The sequence below is a fragment of the Aplidium turbinatum genome, chromosome 2 (assembly GCF_918807975.1).
Source record: "Aplidium turbinatum chromosome 2, kaAplTurb1.1, whole genome shotgun sequence".
NCBI classification, from domain to species: Eukaryota; Metazoa; Chordata; class Ascidiacea; order Aplousobranchia; family Polyclinidae; genus Aplidium; species Aplidium turbinatum.
Genome location: NC_137473.1, coordinates 32,384,216 through 32,399,205, shown reverse-complemented (window position 1 = coordinate 32,399,205; position 14,990 = coordinate 32,384,216).

Here is a 14,990-nt window from a genome sequence, read left to right as displayed (position 1 = left end):
GTCTAAAGTGGTGACTTAATGCCTTACGTGCAAACATGTCCTGTGAAAAGCACCCTAAATTAAATCACAAAAGTTGGTTATTCTCCTGTCCTGGGGGAGACGGGCATAATGTAGCACAAGCAGGGTTGAGAAAAACCTGGGATTTTTTTTAAAATCCCAAACCACTAGTTTTTTTAATGCCCGGGTGTTTTTGGGCTTTTTTGTGTTTTTTAAAAGGTATTTGAAAAAGGGGGCAAACTTGGTTTTGAATCTTTATCCTCGGACTGACAAAGCCTTGATAGGCTATTCCTGGTTGTTTCGCATACTTGTAGAGGCCCTTGAAGCAGGGCCGGTTACGGAGATTGGCAGAGTGAAATTTCCGATTGTTGAAGTCTTGTTACCTGGGAATTATTACATCCATTAGGTGCCACTGAATGGAGAGCAGTCCTTAGAACGCGTTGCTCAAGCGCACACCCCGAGAGTCGAACCAGCACCGCTTGATCTTGAAGCTTCTTTGTTCACGACGTCACGCACTAACCAACTGAGCTATCGGGGCGACTTAAACCTTACATTATGTCATTATTCCGATGCATGGGATAAAATTTAATTTAGGGTAGGCCAATGCCATTCTCTGTTGTTATAAACTTGTATTTTATGATGCTCAGTCTTATCTTATCTGACAGCAGGGCAGGCCGGTATCCGGTCATTTGGTCGACAGGACGTTTGGTCGACAGATATTTGGTCGACAAGACAATTTGTCGACATGACGTTAGGTCGACAGAACGATTCATTTTAGGGTTAGTTAACTAACCTTAACCCTAGCCTAACCCTAACCCAAATGTCCTGTCGACCAAATGTCTTGTCGACCAAATGTCCTGTCGACCAAACGACCGGCTACGGGGTAGGCCTATATCATATGAGAGAAATGACATATTTATTCTCTTTCATATTCAGTATTATTGTGCATAGCCTATTAAAATTAAAGAATAGTTTTATTGCAGCTTGATACTATTATTGCGCACAAATGTCTGCAGTAAAATGTTGTATGGTGTGCAATACGCCTAAGCAAACATCATACGTTTTGCCCAAGACAAAGGGGGCCCGGAGTGAGAGGGGGGCCTAGAATGACTCTTCGTACCCCTAGTGAAAATTTCTCTCAGAGGCCCTGGCAGGTGCAGAGTTGTAAAAGTGAAACCATGTGTTTGCTGAAGATGAGAAAAATAGCGGGAGGTCTGGGAGACCTCCACCAGAAAATTTTGAAAAATTGTGTTTAATTTGGTATACATTTTGAGCGTATTTTCAGCTCTAAATTGTAATGAAAAGTTTTCGAGGCCAAAACATAAACCTCATGAAGTTACCAGTACCCAGCTGGCGTTCAAAATTGTATGGATGAAAAAATGTAGGCTAGTATCGTAATGAATATTTGTAATAAGCTTACCTCTGCTTACCCAATTGGATTTTTTTATAAACTTATTTTATGGAGATATTGCATCGAAATTTAACATTTCGCCCAAATTGCAATACCAAATACAAAAGCTTCCAAAGTTGATGATGCTACATTTCACATCCTAAGAAAAATGTTAATGTGTTTCAAAATGCAACACTATACAAAGTTTCTAAACATCAAAACTCATGGTAAAAATAAAAATAATCAAAAAACAAATCAATTATTGATTTGTCCACAAAAATGGCAAAAATGCGAGTTTATCTCAAGATGAACTGCGTAGTTCATCTCAAGGGCTTTTGATTTCATTGTAATTAAAATTATTTTTCGGTACTTGGCAAAGAGTAGGCTACACCTGGGCAGCTGTACAGTGTACACTGTATACATATTCTGCACGATTTGTTAGCTGATCAATTTTATCTGTACCAAATCGTGCAGAATATTTCTTCGGAAAAATTGTTACCTGGTATAGAAAAGACAAAACCTGGTCCATTAAATCCTTCGCGTTGGTTGACTTTAGCAAACAGGTATGGTGTTTGCAAAAGCATGAAATGTATTTCAAGAACGTAATAGCGGCAGCGTATCTTAGTTGGTAGGGTGCCAACTTAGTGACCGAAAGGTTGCTAGTTTGATGCTTGAGCTGGTCATTGCGTCGTTGTGTCCTTAGGAAAGACACTTAACGCTTATTTCCCATTGGGGCCATACAGTCTACCCGTCGTGGTGGCTCAGTCTGACAAAATATTGCAAACAGAACCACGAAAGAGGATGCTTTTGTGTTGAAAAGCTGTAGACAAACACCGGGGTACCTGGTTCATAAACATGAATAAAATAGATAAGAACATAATCTCATGATTATTAATGGTTGGAAAGTAAAAATATAAACCTTTTAACGCTAAATTTAAATTAGCTTAGTATGTCATTACAGAGTATGCCGAATTTACATCAGCAAGCATGACTTGGAAAGTGTAGCGGACGCTGCTTTCAGCATATCCACCCATACACAGCCATCAGTGGGATGGCAACATTCCTGGGCAAAGTCGGCAAGGAATGATAGGACACGAGGTCGATTACGCTGCTGTATTGTTTACTAACTCAACTCAGAAGATCAATGCTTGCTCACAACGTAATTGTTTATAGTTTTTAATCTTCGATCCAGCAACACAGAAAGTAAAGGAAAACACCGGAATATTAAAGCTCCACCACCAACAACTGGATACGAAATGTCGTCGCTGCTACATTAACAATAAACTGATCCAAACGTCATCCTGGCAGTGCCAAAAATAGAAAACGGTAGCAACAACGAAACTGATATATTGCTTTAGAATTACCAAGACTGATTTCTTGATACTGGTTTTAAGTTCTGACTTTTGATATTGCATTCAACTGATTTCCATATTGAAAGAACCGACTTTTCATATTGAACAAAAACTCAACAAACTATTGATTTTCACATAGCAAAAACTTAACACACTCTGATTTTTACATGTTGTAGAACTCTACAAAAGACTAAATTTCACATAGCAAACGACTGATTGATTTAAAATCATGAGCTTAACTTCTTTAAGAAGGTACTAGTGTGAGATTGCGAGTTTTACATATGATCACACAACGCAACACGACTGCAATTCTACATAACGATGAACCAAGGTAGGAATTCGGCATAGTGACGTTGATTACACAAGTTGAATTCCCGATTGCTGAATTGAATTCCCGAGACGTGCAGTTATGCGCTCAAGGCGGAGTCTTCTGGAAGATTCTAGTGACGTGTACGTGTGACGTCAGAGACGACAGAGCTCTCTGGCGCTACAGACACCCCCGCAAGAAGGAAAACGGGGTGGCCGTTTGACTTCTGATGAGATGTTTGTAGCATGAAATGAAACAGGCGAGGCACAAGATGCGTATTATAACATAGACACACGGTGAACAACAAGACGGGGTCGGATCCCCTCCGCACGGCGCGAGCGCTAACAGTTCCTCTGATTCCGGGGAGCGGCTGGTCGGCTCTCGATTGGTTGAAGCAGAGGTCTCGTGCGGCGGACATCCGGCTTCGATGATTTCTAATTAAAAAAATGTGGAGAGTTACAATGACAAACACAATCTAATCACTAATCAATCACAGGTGAACATTGACGATGCAGATAATGTCAATATGCAGTACGACGACTAAGTTGTGAAAATTGATGAAGCACGTCAGAGGGCACAGAGCGCACTCTCTCTACGACACGGAGGGACAGTCCGGACAACGGCCGTGCGAAGCAGTCGTACAAACTGCCACACACCGCGACGCGAGAGCAAAGCGTCATGACAGCAGGATGGGTATACTAACCAAACGGGGAAGGTGAGAAAAACGGACACACGTTTAAATGAAACCAGACCAGGACTGTAGTGCCAGCAGACGACCAAGGGAAGTGACGAGGCTTGAAGTACCTAGCCTCACGACGACCAGCAACATAGGAACTGAAAGATAGATAGACTGAAAGCATGCTAGCTGTGCAAAGCGACTGAGCGTGGAACCGGTCCAACAGAGCAGGCAGCGGTGGACAGATGAATGCGAGCAGCTGTGACAAAACAAGGCCAAGAGGCAGAAAGCGACGGGCAAGCCAGTCGCAAGCAGCATGTCGACTTATATCTATGCTACCACCTTGACAAGCAAGATCCTAGCAACAGTGACTACAAGGGTGAACAACGAGGCGCTACGTGAACAAAACAGCGGTGGTCAGACAAGGGTTATAGCAAGTACTATATACGGGAAGTGTGCTGCGTCGCACGCCTATGTGAGGGAAGCGCAGCTCCTTAAGACACAACTCCTAAAGCTCCTAAAGACAACTACAGAGCGGGGAACTGCTAAACGAGGGAGTGATTAACTGAGGTAATGTATGCAGTTTCAAGTCTTACCCAGGACTAAGAAGTGGTTGAGAGCTACTGTAATTCCTTTGAAGACTGTATGCAAAAACGATGACTAAGCTAACTAAGGAAAGGTGGAATGGATGGATGAATGGATGCAGTTTTACGTCATGCCCAGGACGAAGACTGCTGTAATTAATACGATAACTTTATGCAAGAACGGCACCTAACTGATGAAAGATGGGATGGAGGGATGCAGTTTTACGTCGTACCCAGGACGGTTGGATGGATGCAGTTTTACGTCATGCCCAGGACGGAGAACTAAACAGTGAACGTGTAACAAAGCCTAAGATACCTACAGGCACCACAGTCCAGACGGGGGCGAAACACATTGTCATCGCTGCTGTCAAGACGCCCCGATCGCGAGCCACGAGTGGGGCAACGACCAAGGACGACAACGGCGAGGGAGATTAAAAAGCTTACGGCTACTACGATAATGTAAAAAGAATATTCAACCATCATTAATTAGTGTCACTTAACTTGAGTTCCACGGCATCGTCGTTGAAGGAGCGTCCGATGAAAGGCAGGCTTGTTGTAATCCGTGATATAATCCAGAATAATCCAGTGCATCCAGCGATCAGTTCACATTCAGTCAATTCACAGTTAAGTCAAGTAATTAATTCACAGTAAGATCGCGTCGTTACAGCTCACAGTTAGCAAAAATCACGTCGGGGTCACCAGAAATATGTAGCGGACGCTGCTTTCAGCATATCCACCCATACACAGCCATCAGTGGGATGGCAACATTCCTGGGCAAAGTCGGCAAGGAATGATAGGACACGAGGTCGATTACGCTGCTGTATTGTTTACTAACTCAACTCAGAAGATCAATGCTTGCTCACAACGTAATTGTTTATAGTTTTTAATCTTCGATCCAGCAACACAGAAAGTAAAGGAAAACACCGGAATATTAAAGCTCCACCACCAACAACTGGATACGAAATGTCGTCGCTGCTACATTAACAATAAACTGATCCAAACGTCATCCTGGCAGTGCCAAAAATAGAAAACGGTAGCAACAACGAAACTGATATATTGCTTTAGAATTACCAAGACTGATTTCTTGATACTGGTTTTAAGTTCTGACTTTTGATATTGCATTCAACTGATTTCCATATTGAAAGAACCGACTTTTCATATCGAACAAAAACTCAACAAACTATTGATTTTCACATAGCAAAAACTTAACACACTCTGATTTTTACATGTTGTAGAACTCTACAAAAGACTAAATTTCACATAGCAAACGACTGATTGATTTAAAATCATGAGCTTAACTTCTTTAAGAAGGTACTAGTGTGAGATTGCGAGTTTTACATATGATCACACAACGCAACACGACTGCAATTCTACATAACGATGAACCAAGGTAGGAATTCGGCATAGTGACGTTGATTACAGAAGTTGAATTCCCGATTGCTGAATTGAATTCCCGAGACGTGCAGTTATGCGCTCAAGGCGGAGTCTTCTGGAAGATTCTAGTGACGTGTACGTGTGACGTCAGAGACGACAGAGCTCTCTGGCGCTACAGAAAGCAAGGACAAAGAACATTTGAAGAAAATCTGTCAATTCATTGTCACAAACTATCCTCCAATGTGGTTCCATATCAAAAGTTTACCATCTTTCATTAATGGGCCAAGACATGTTTTCAATCAAATGCAGCTATTCAAAAGCCTCGAGCCTGATGTTCAAAACATTGTAAAGCCTGTTATTTCCAGGTGCAGTATACTATTTACACACATCATTCTTAGCTAATGGTCTTTCCCAGCTAACATACCCTAATCGGGCCGGTATAGGGCCAATGCGGTGTTATATCGGGTCCCTTTATTGGCACGATACAGTAATCTATACAGGCCCGGTAAGAAAGTGCAAACAAGTTCTATTCTGGGCCGATACAGTATTACTACAGTTGCCGGCACGATGCCATTACCCAACCGGTATTTGTACCTTTAACATACTCTAATCGGGCCGGTATAGGGCCAATGCGGTGTTATATCGGGTCCCTTTATTGGCACGATACATTAATCTATACAGGTCCGGTAAGAAAGTGCAAACAAGTTCTATACTGGGCCGATACAGTATTACTACAGTTGCCGGCACGATGCCATTACCCAACCGGTATTTGTACCTTTAACATACTCTAATCGGGCCGGTATAGGGCCAATGCGGTGTTATATCGGGTCCCTTTATTGGCACGATACAGTAATTTATACAGGCCCGGTAAGAAAGTGCAAACAAGTTCTATACTGGGCCGATACAGTATTACTACAGTTGCCGGCACGATGCCATTACCCAACCGGTATTTGTACCTTTAACATACCCTAATCGGGCCGGTATAGGGCCAATGCGGTGTTGTATCGGGTCCTTTTTTTGGCACGATACAGTAATCTATACAGGCCCGGTAAGAAAGTGCAAACAAGTTCTATACTGGGCCGATACAGTATTACTACAGTTGCCGGCACGATGCCATTACCTAACCGGTATTTGTACCTTACACCCTCGTTCTGGCCTGTACAATGCCATTACTCAGCGAATATCACTATACGATGCCAATAATGGGCCAGGGCAATGCCATTTATCTGCCTGTACCTCTAAAAGATACCATGCCTGCGCCTACAGCATGCCAATACCTACAAATATACAGTACAGGCATATAATACAATGCCATCACCAAGCCTGCATCAGTAACCCTAACCCGTACTTTCAAACAGAAACAAGACAATTCTTATGTGAAAATTTATTGAACATATGAGCAACCGATGGTTCGTCTTTTCCGTCCCCCTTCGCGGTCATTAAAATTTCGCATCCAAGTGCTGATACATTTTTCTATGGCACTTTCAGTGGCACCATCCAAGTTCGGTGTTTGCATAACAGCACCTGTAAAAGCAGATATTTTATTGTCTCAGAATATGTAATGTTTACAAAATCATGCATCAAAACCATTATTAGTCGGCTGCATACCCGAGTGGTGAGAACCCTGTAACGGCAATCGAAAGGGCGCCGGTTCGACACCGCTCGAGCATGCGGCTGTGTCTGTGGCAGGACACTTACAGGCATGCCTGAAGGTGGACACGAAGATTGGCTTCCTTGCCTTCCCGTCCACTTAATCTAAATCTTCAACCACCGGGTGTAAACCTGGATACGACAAACAAAAACATTATTATTCAGTCCAGCCGTGATGGCGTGAGAAGTGCGACACGGAACTTGTCGTAGAAAGGCGCACTTTGCTACTGCTGACGACGCCTACTCACCTTAAAAGCAAGGTGTTTAGAAGGCATGACTGTGTCACGTTATCCACCCGATGTATTGATGCAGACAATACCCCTGATATAAAAGCGTCACGAATCGCTTCATTGCAGCAAACTTCCGCGGATACGGCTTATAATTGCAATCTCGAGATAGCCGCTTCAAGTTTAATACGTAATCATCTAATGACTGTTCTGCCTGTTGTTTGCAGGTCATTAGCAAATGTCTGGCAAATATGAGATTATTTGGTTTCACGTATAATCTTTCTGAAGTTCTTATTGCAAGGTCTTAAGTATTACATTCACTGATGTAATCGTAAACATCCTTATCAACGTGGGCGATCAAACATCGCAGTTCATCGTCATCACTGATCTCTGGTTCAGCTGGAAATGCTGCAAGAAAATTCGCGAATGTTCGATGCCAATGTTTCCACTCTTTACTAGCTTGACTAGAGTTGGGATCAGCGCTGAACAAACTGGGCTTTATAAACTTGCTATCCATCTTCAATTAGTTCGTTAAATTGTCGTGAACTAATACATACTTTATTACGCAAGCTTATATTAGCTTTAACAAACTAAATGGAACATCTAAATGAATATAAACAAATGAATTAAGCTTAGTACTTCAGACAATAAGATCATCAACCTGAACCGCACCTCAACACAACAAGCAAGTAAACAGAGTGGAAGCGCCAACTGAACAGTTGCGTTGGCCAAAGGCATTATGCGTGGAACGCGGCAGAAGTTTCTATTGTAGCATACAACGCAAATCACACGACAAACAGCTAAACTCGACTGCAAGCTTTCTCAAAAGGTTTCTTTCTCTCTCTCTCTACCACGCACAAATGTAGCCACCTGGCTTAACTCGCACGCGAAGTGTGTTCCCGTTAGTAGTAAACTGAAAACCAGTGATGCCAGGTTGGTTTTTGAAAACAAGCAAGTGAATCTAAAAAACAAGCCCAAAACAGCCAAATCAACACAAAAACAAGCCCAATAATTTGCAACCAAACTGTAGCTACAGTGTACAGTGTTGCCTTTACCAAACTGTACTGTGCCAATATCAGCTGTACTGTGCCAACACCTTACCAAACTGTACTGTACCATTGCAACACCGGATTGCCATTATAAACTGTAGGCCTACAGGTTTGCCTTTACCACACAGTACTGTGCTAACACCGGATTACCCTTACACAAACTGTACACTTTTGCCGTTACACAAATTGTACTGTGCCAGTAGGCTACCGGATTGCCCTTACACAAACTGTACAGTTTTGCCGTTACACAAACTGTACTGTACCAGTAGGCTACCGGATTGCCCTTACACAAACTGTACAGTTTTGCCATTACCAAACAGTACTGTGCCAATACCGGATTGCCCTTACACAAACTGTACAGTTTTGCCATTACCAAACTGTATTGTCCAAATACCGGATTGCCCTTACACACACTGTACAGTTTTGCCATTACCAAACTGTAATGTGCCAATACCGGATTGCTTTTACACAAACTGTACAGTTTTGCCATTACCAAACTGTATTGTGCCAATACCGGATTGCCCTTGCACAAACGGTACAGTTTTGCCATTACCAAACTGTATTGTGCCAATACCGGATTGCCCTTACACAAACTGTACAGTTTTGCCTTTACCACACAGTACTGTGCCAGTACTTGATTGCCCTTACACAAACTGTACAGTTTTGCCATTACCAAACTGTATTGTGCCAATACCGGATTGCCCTTACACATACTGTACAGTTTTGCCTTTACCACACAGTACTGTGCCAGTACTGGATTGCCCTTACACAAACTGTACATTTTTGCCATTACCAAACTGTATTGTGCCAATACCGGATTGCCCTTGCACAAACGGTACAGTTTTGCCATTACCAAACTGTATTGTGCCAATACCGGATTGCCCTTACACAAACTGTACAGTTTTGCCTTTACCACACAGTACTGTGCCAGTACTTGATTGCCCTTACACAAACTGTACAGTTTTGCCATTACCAAACTGTATTGTGCCAATACCGGATTGCCCTTACACATACTGTACAGTTTTGCCTTTACCACACAGTACTGTGCCAGTACTGGATTGCCCTTACACAAACTGTACATTTTTGCCATTACCAAACTGTATTGTGCCAATACCGGATTGCCCTTACACAAACTGTACAGTTTTGCCTTTACCACACAGTACTGTGCCAGTACTGGATTGCCCTTACACAAACTGTACATTTTGCCATTACCAAACTGTATTGTGCCAATACCGGATTGCCCTTACACAAACTGTATAGTTTTGCCATTACCAAACTGTACTGTGCCAATACTGGATTGCCCTTACACAAACTGTACAGTTTTGCCATTACAAAACTGTACTGTGCCAATACCGCATTGCCCTTACACAAACTGTACAGTTTTGCCCTTACAACATTGTATCGGCCCGATACAGGCTTTGTATCAGACAAACTGTACCATTTTGCCGATACAATACTGTACGTTGCCGGTATTGGCCCGATACAGTGCAAACGTTACCGATACACCCGATACACGCAGACACAAATACAGTATTGGCGCAATGCTGTGATGTTTGCTGGGTTGCCACCTGCCCAAGTATAGTTACTATACCTTAATACCTTATTAGCCACAAAAAATACTTTCTGATGTGGGAGACTGATATAGTCAAACCTGACGCATGTTGCGTTGGCTCAAACCGCGGACATTAGCTCCACTTGTGGTAACCTACTCAAAAGTACTCGAGCAAGTATAATAAGAAGATTTTTCTAGTTGTAACTCATGTCACTTAATTTTTTTTATATTTTTACTTCTAGAAATGCTTATTCAGCAAACTCTGAAAATGTGGTAATGGCAATGCTTGCGGATGACTCCAGAAAAGTTCGAGAAAATGCAGTCATGGCAATATTGAAAATTTGCAATGGGGCAAATATTGGTGATAGATCCGTTCGGAAGTTTGTTGTTTCAACGATAAATTATGAGGCCAACCATTATTCCGACATCACCGTAGATTTATGTTATGAACCTATCTTCACAACCACGATTACATCTGATGACATCATCTCTTACTGTGAAAGCAAAATAGAAGTGAAAAGCTATCCAAACCACTCCCAATCACTAGAAAGAATTGTGAAATTGGTGACTGATGCATCGTACAAAGTGTGTGGGTTTGATAGAAGACATGGATTCATCCGTGCTGGATAGCTTCCAGGAATCTGATTCCTGTTGCAGACACAAAGGCGCACTATACAGCCAAGCAGTTGTAGATACTGTTAACACTAAAATCAAGTGCTAGTATATTTGTGTTACAATTGAATTAGTGACTGTTGAATCCAATTGATTTTGCATGACTGTCATTTTATATTCCTAAAACTGAGTTTAAAATGCAATGGTATTCGATTTTTGGAAAAAATTGCGTGTTGTTTCAAAAAAGATAAAGCAATCGAATCTCAAAACCTAAACAAAACTTGTATTAGAAGCTGGTCCAAGTCATTATTAGTGCAATGTAAAATAGTATATTGAACATAGCCAAAAAAAGTGTCTTTACAGTTCTGTTATTTTCATAAGCATGTTTTGCAAATTTTTCGAAAAAGACAGACTTTTCAACCCAAAAAGTGGGTAGGTTCCCAAGGTCAAAATTTCCTCAAATTCGGTTTCTGGTCGTTTTATGTTGTTCCGCAAGAAATATCAACGAAACAAAGCAAAATTTTTGGTTTACCCCACTCTACAGTGTACAGTAACAATCAGACTGATAAATGAAACAAGAATTTCTACAGATTCGTTCACCGTTGTATGGAGCAAGCGAGCACACAAGACATCAGGACAAGGCACTTGATCAGCACAAAGAGTTTGTTTGCGGGCTCATATCTTTTAAAGTCAAAATGGATAATTGCATCCTCATTGTCGTTGCTACCACATGGGTGAGGGATTAGTTTGAAATTTAACTTGCAAAATAATTGCTTGAAAGGATGTTTTATCAATGTGTATTTGCAAATGCAAAGCAGTATCACAAAACATGTTCAGTTTCAATTGAAATAGTGAAGCTGCCAAGGTGGAAAACTGTTACGTAACATCTTTAAGCAACTATTTCATAACTGTCGCGCATTTTGGCAAAGCGTACGGCAGCGGGAAATTTCAACAAAGTTGGAAGTAGACTTTGAGTTACTTGTAATGACATGACATAATAATTTGGAAAAAGGTCATCAGTGCAGGGAATAAATTTAAAAAAAAAAAAAAAAACAGATTGATCAATCAAAAGAACAAATGATTTATTATTTTTTAACATTTTTTTCATGTTGAGGCGACGTAATCTGTTTTAGCACTGCAAAAGACTTGCAGCTAAAAAAGCGCAGCTTCTTTTTGGAATCAATTGCACTACACTTACGTTTTTTTGACGTCTGGCTGTATGAAAATTGTTGTAAAAGTAATCAAATTTTATCAAAGTGTTAAAAAACGATCGTTTTACCTAAGGCGTCTCACAGCGTTGATAAGCGAAATGTAACCTGCAAACACTTTGCGTATATTTTGATCGACGATAACCAGAAGCCATAATAATAGGACCATAGCTAAACCAGTTACAAAATTGTCAGGCTAAACATTATAACTAGCAGCTTTTAAAAAGCGAATGAAGCAAAATCAGTAAAAAAAATAGTTGTAAACGTTCGATAACATTTGAACATTTGACATTTTATATGCTATATACAATGCTGCAATATTTGAATCAAATTTGGTTAAAATTGAGTGAAAAGCCAGAGGAAAATGATGTTGTAGCTGTAGTAATTGCAGAACATAGCTTTCTACACTACTCGATAACTAAAGAGTAAAGTAAAGTAAACAACAAAAGTTGTTCAAACAAAAATATTTTGAAAAGTCGAAGTTTTTGTTTTATTGCGATTTCATTTTTGGCCAAGAGGAAACGAAACGTAATGACGACAACATATTTTTGTGATAAAACGAAATACATTTGCCCACAATACTCGTACACTTGCATAGTATTGAAAAATACTTTCGAATTCACTATGACAAACGCCTTTTTTTGATTTTTTCAAACGAAACTACAACACAGAATTTTGCTTTTGCAGAAAGTAAGGAAATATATAAAATTAAGGCATACAAATTTTGTTTTGACCAGTTTTTAACCTCCACCACGTTGTTAAAGCAAACAATTCATTCATATTTTATGGTGGTGCCAGTGTCAGTCAGATAAGTGGTAGTATTTTGTAAGTCGTGGTCGTCGCAGGCACAGCAAGGGATCATGGAAGGTGTTTTTATTACTAAAATATTAAGTCCACTTTCCTACATTCGATCGAGTCTCGTTTCTTTGTAAATAGAGCTTTTGCTTTTTCCAACTGTTTCAAGGGTTTTGTTTAACCAACACCATTAATTTTTCAAGAATGGGAATTATTTAGGTTTTTCAAAAGGACTAAAACAATAAAATGTTGTTTTCCCTCTAAGTCATTATTTTCGTTTCAAATAAAAATAATTACACAAACTAAAAATAAATGGCCCCTAAACATCATAGGCCCCACCGCCCGGGGGTACGGATCTTCTTCTTGCGTTTGAGGCCGCCACAGATCACGTTGTTACGTCCAAGCGCAGAAGCCAATGGATTGTGTATTCATCGAGCGTTGTTAGGTCCACATGTCTATCTTGTGGTCGGTATACAGGACATTGATAGATAATATGGTGTGCAGTTTGAAAATCTGAGCCACACGCACAAGATGGTGAATCGGCGAGGCCCCACTGGAACATGTTGCTGCTGAAACAGCCCACTCCAGTCCGCAGGCGATTGAGCTTCACCCATTCCTTCCGGGGTAGTTCTGCTCCACGTGGGGTGTTGGTATTGGGAAGGACTGTAAATTGGGTTGGTTTCGCAACTTCTCTCCATTCACGGTTCCAAACTTCGGAAATGTGGAAGTTCGATTTGCAGATAGCTGCAGCATGTCGGGAGAACGGGCGTCGAGATTTCAAGCGCTGGGGCTTTTGGGAGTGCGAGTTTAGGACAATCTGGTTGATGAGGTGGTCATCCCTTGACATAGCTTGTAGGATCAGACTACGTACGTAGTTTTCCCTACGAAGTCTACCAGGGGCGATGCCTGATAGTACCGCCAGAAAGTCAGTGGGAGTTGGAAGCAGGCAACCGGTGATTATTCTCATGGTGGTATTGAGGGCAGTGTCAATTTTGGAAGTGTGTACGCTGTGGCACCAAGTGGGGGAAGCATATTCGGTGCTGTAAACAAGTGCAAAAGCACGGAGAGCGGTTAACACGGTCCTGAGATCATTCATTTTACAAAAAATTGCTGAAATGACACGAATCACTTTAAAGTATATGAAAGAGTTGAATAGTGTGGGTTATTGTGGGGGGTTTTAATTCTAATTTAAGATAATTTTTATATTTGATTTAATGGGTTTTAATTATTTGATGCACTTTATCTACTGGTCCTAAGTTGACTGCATCATAAGCAGGCGATAGGTCTACGAGAGATAAGATGGGAGAAATACCACAGTAACAGTTGTATGTTTTCTCTCTTTCCTGTAATCCTTCACACGCTAATTTGATTTTTCACCACACAAACCACAATGAGAACTCTGCCTGCCCTACAGTATAAACAATCGAAACAGATTATGAAGACTGACAAGAAATAGAAGTAGGCTATTTTGGAGAACGGAGAGCAGTCCTCTGCTGAACGGAGAGCAGTCCTTAGAATGCGTTGCTCAAGCGCACACCTCGAGAGTCGAACCAGCGCCGCCTGATCTTGAAGCTTCTTCGTTCCAGAAGTCACGCGCTAACCAACTGAGCTATCGGGGCGGACAACAATTTGCGGAAAGTAGCTGCATTTTTTTATCCTGAAAATGGTTTCAGTTACTGTATTTTGATAAAAGATTTTTTTGAATGTGCCCTGATTTTTAAAAGTAGCTAAAAACGTAATTTGCTACTCATTTCATTATTTGGGTAGCGTCGTATTTGGTGCTAGCAATATGAAAAGATTTACGTTTTGTAAACGTCGATGCAACATTCATGAAGTTGGAATGTCCATGCAAGCAGCTCTATGTCTCTGTGATTGCAAAAGAAAATGTGTGCCATTTCAAGACTTCATGATCACTGTTTGAATTCACACACTTAGGCTGACGCTTGCACAATTAAGATTAAGTTTGTGAAGTGCCCAAAAAATCAACAAAATTTAAGCTATATCTAATCTTTAAACAAATTAAGTAGGCTCTTCTTGCATGCTATTACCGGAGCATGGTCGAGTGGTAAAAAAAGGTCAGACCGAAGCTTTGGATGTTATTCTCCTCATCGACAGGGTTGTATCGGTGAAACATTTAGTGACAGGAAAAAGAGCTGTCGACCTTTACTGTTATCTAGTAATTGGTCGGTATTCTGAAAATACGTTGGTTTTAGTAAA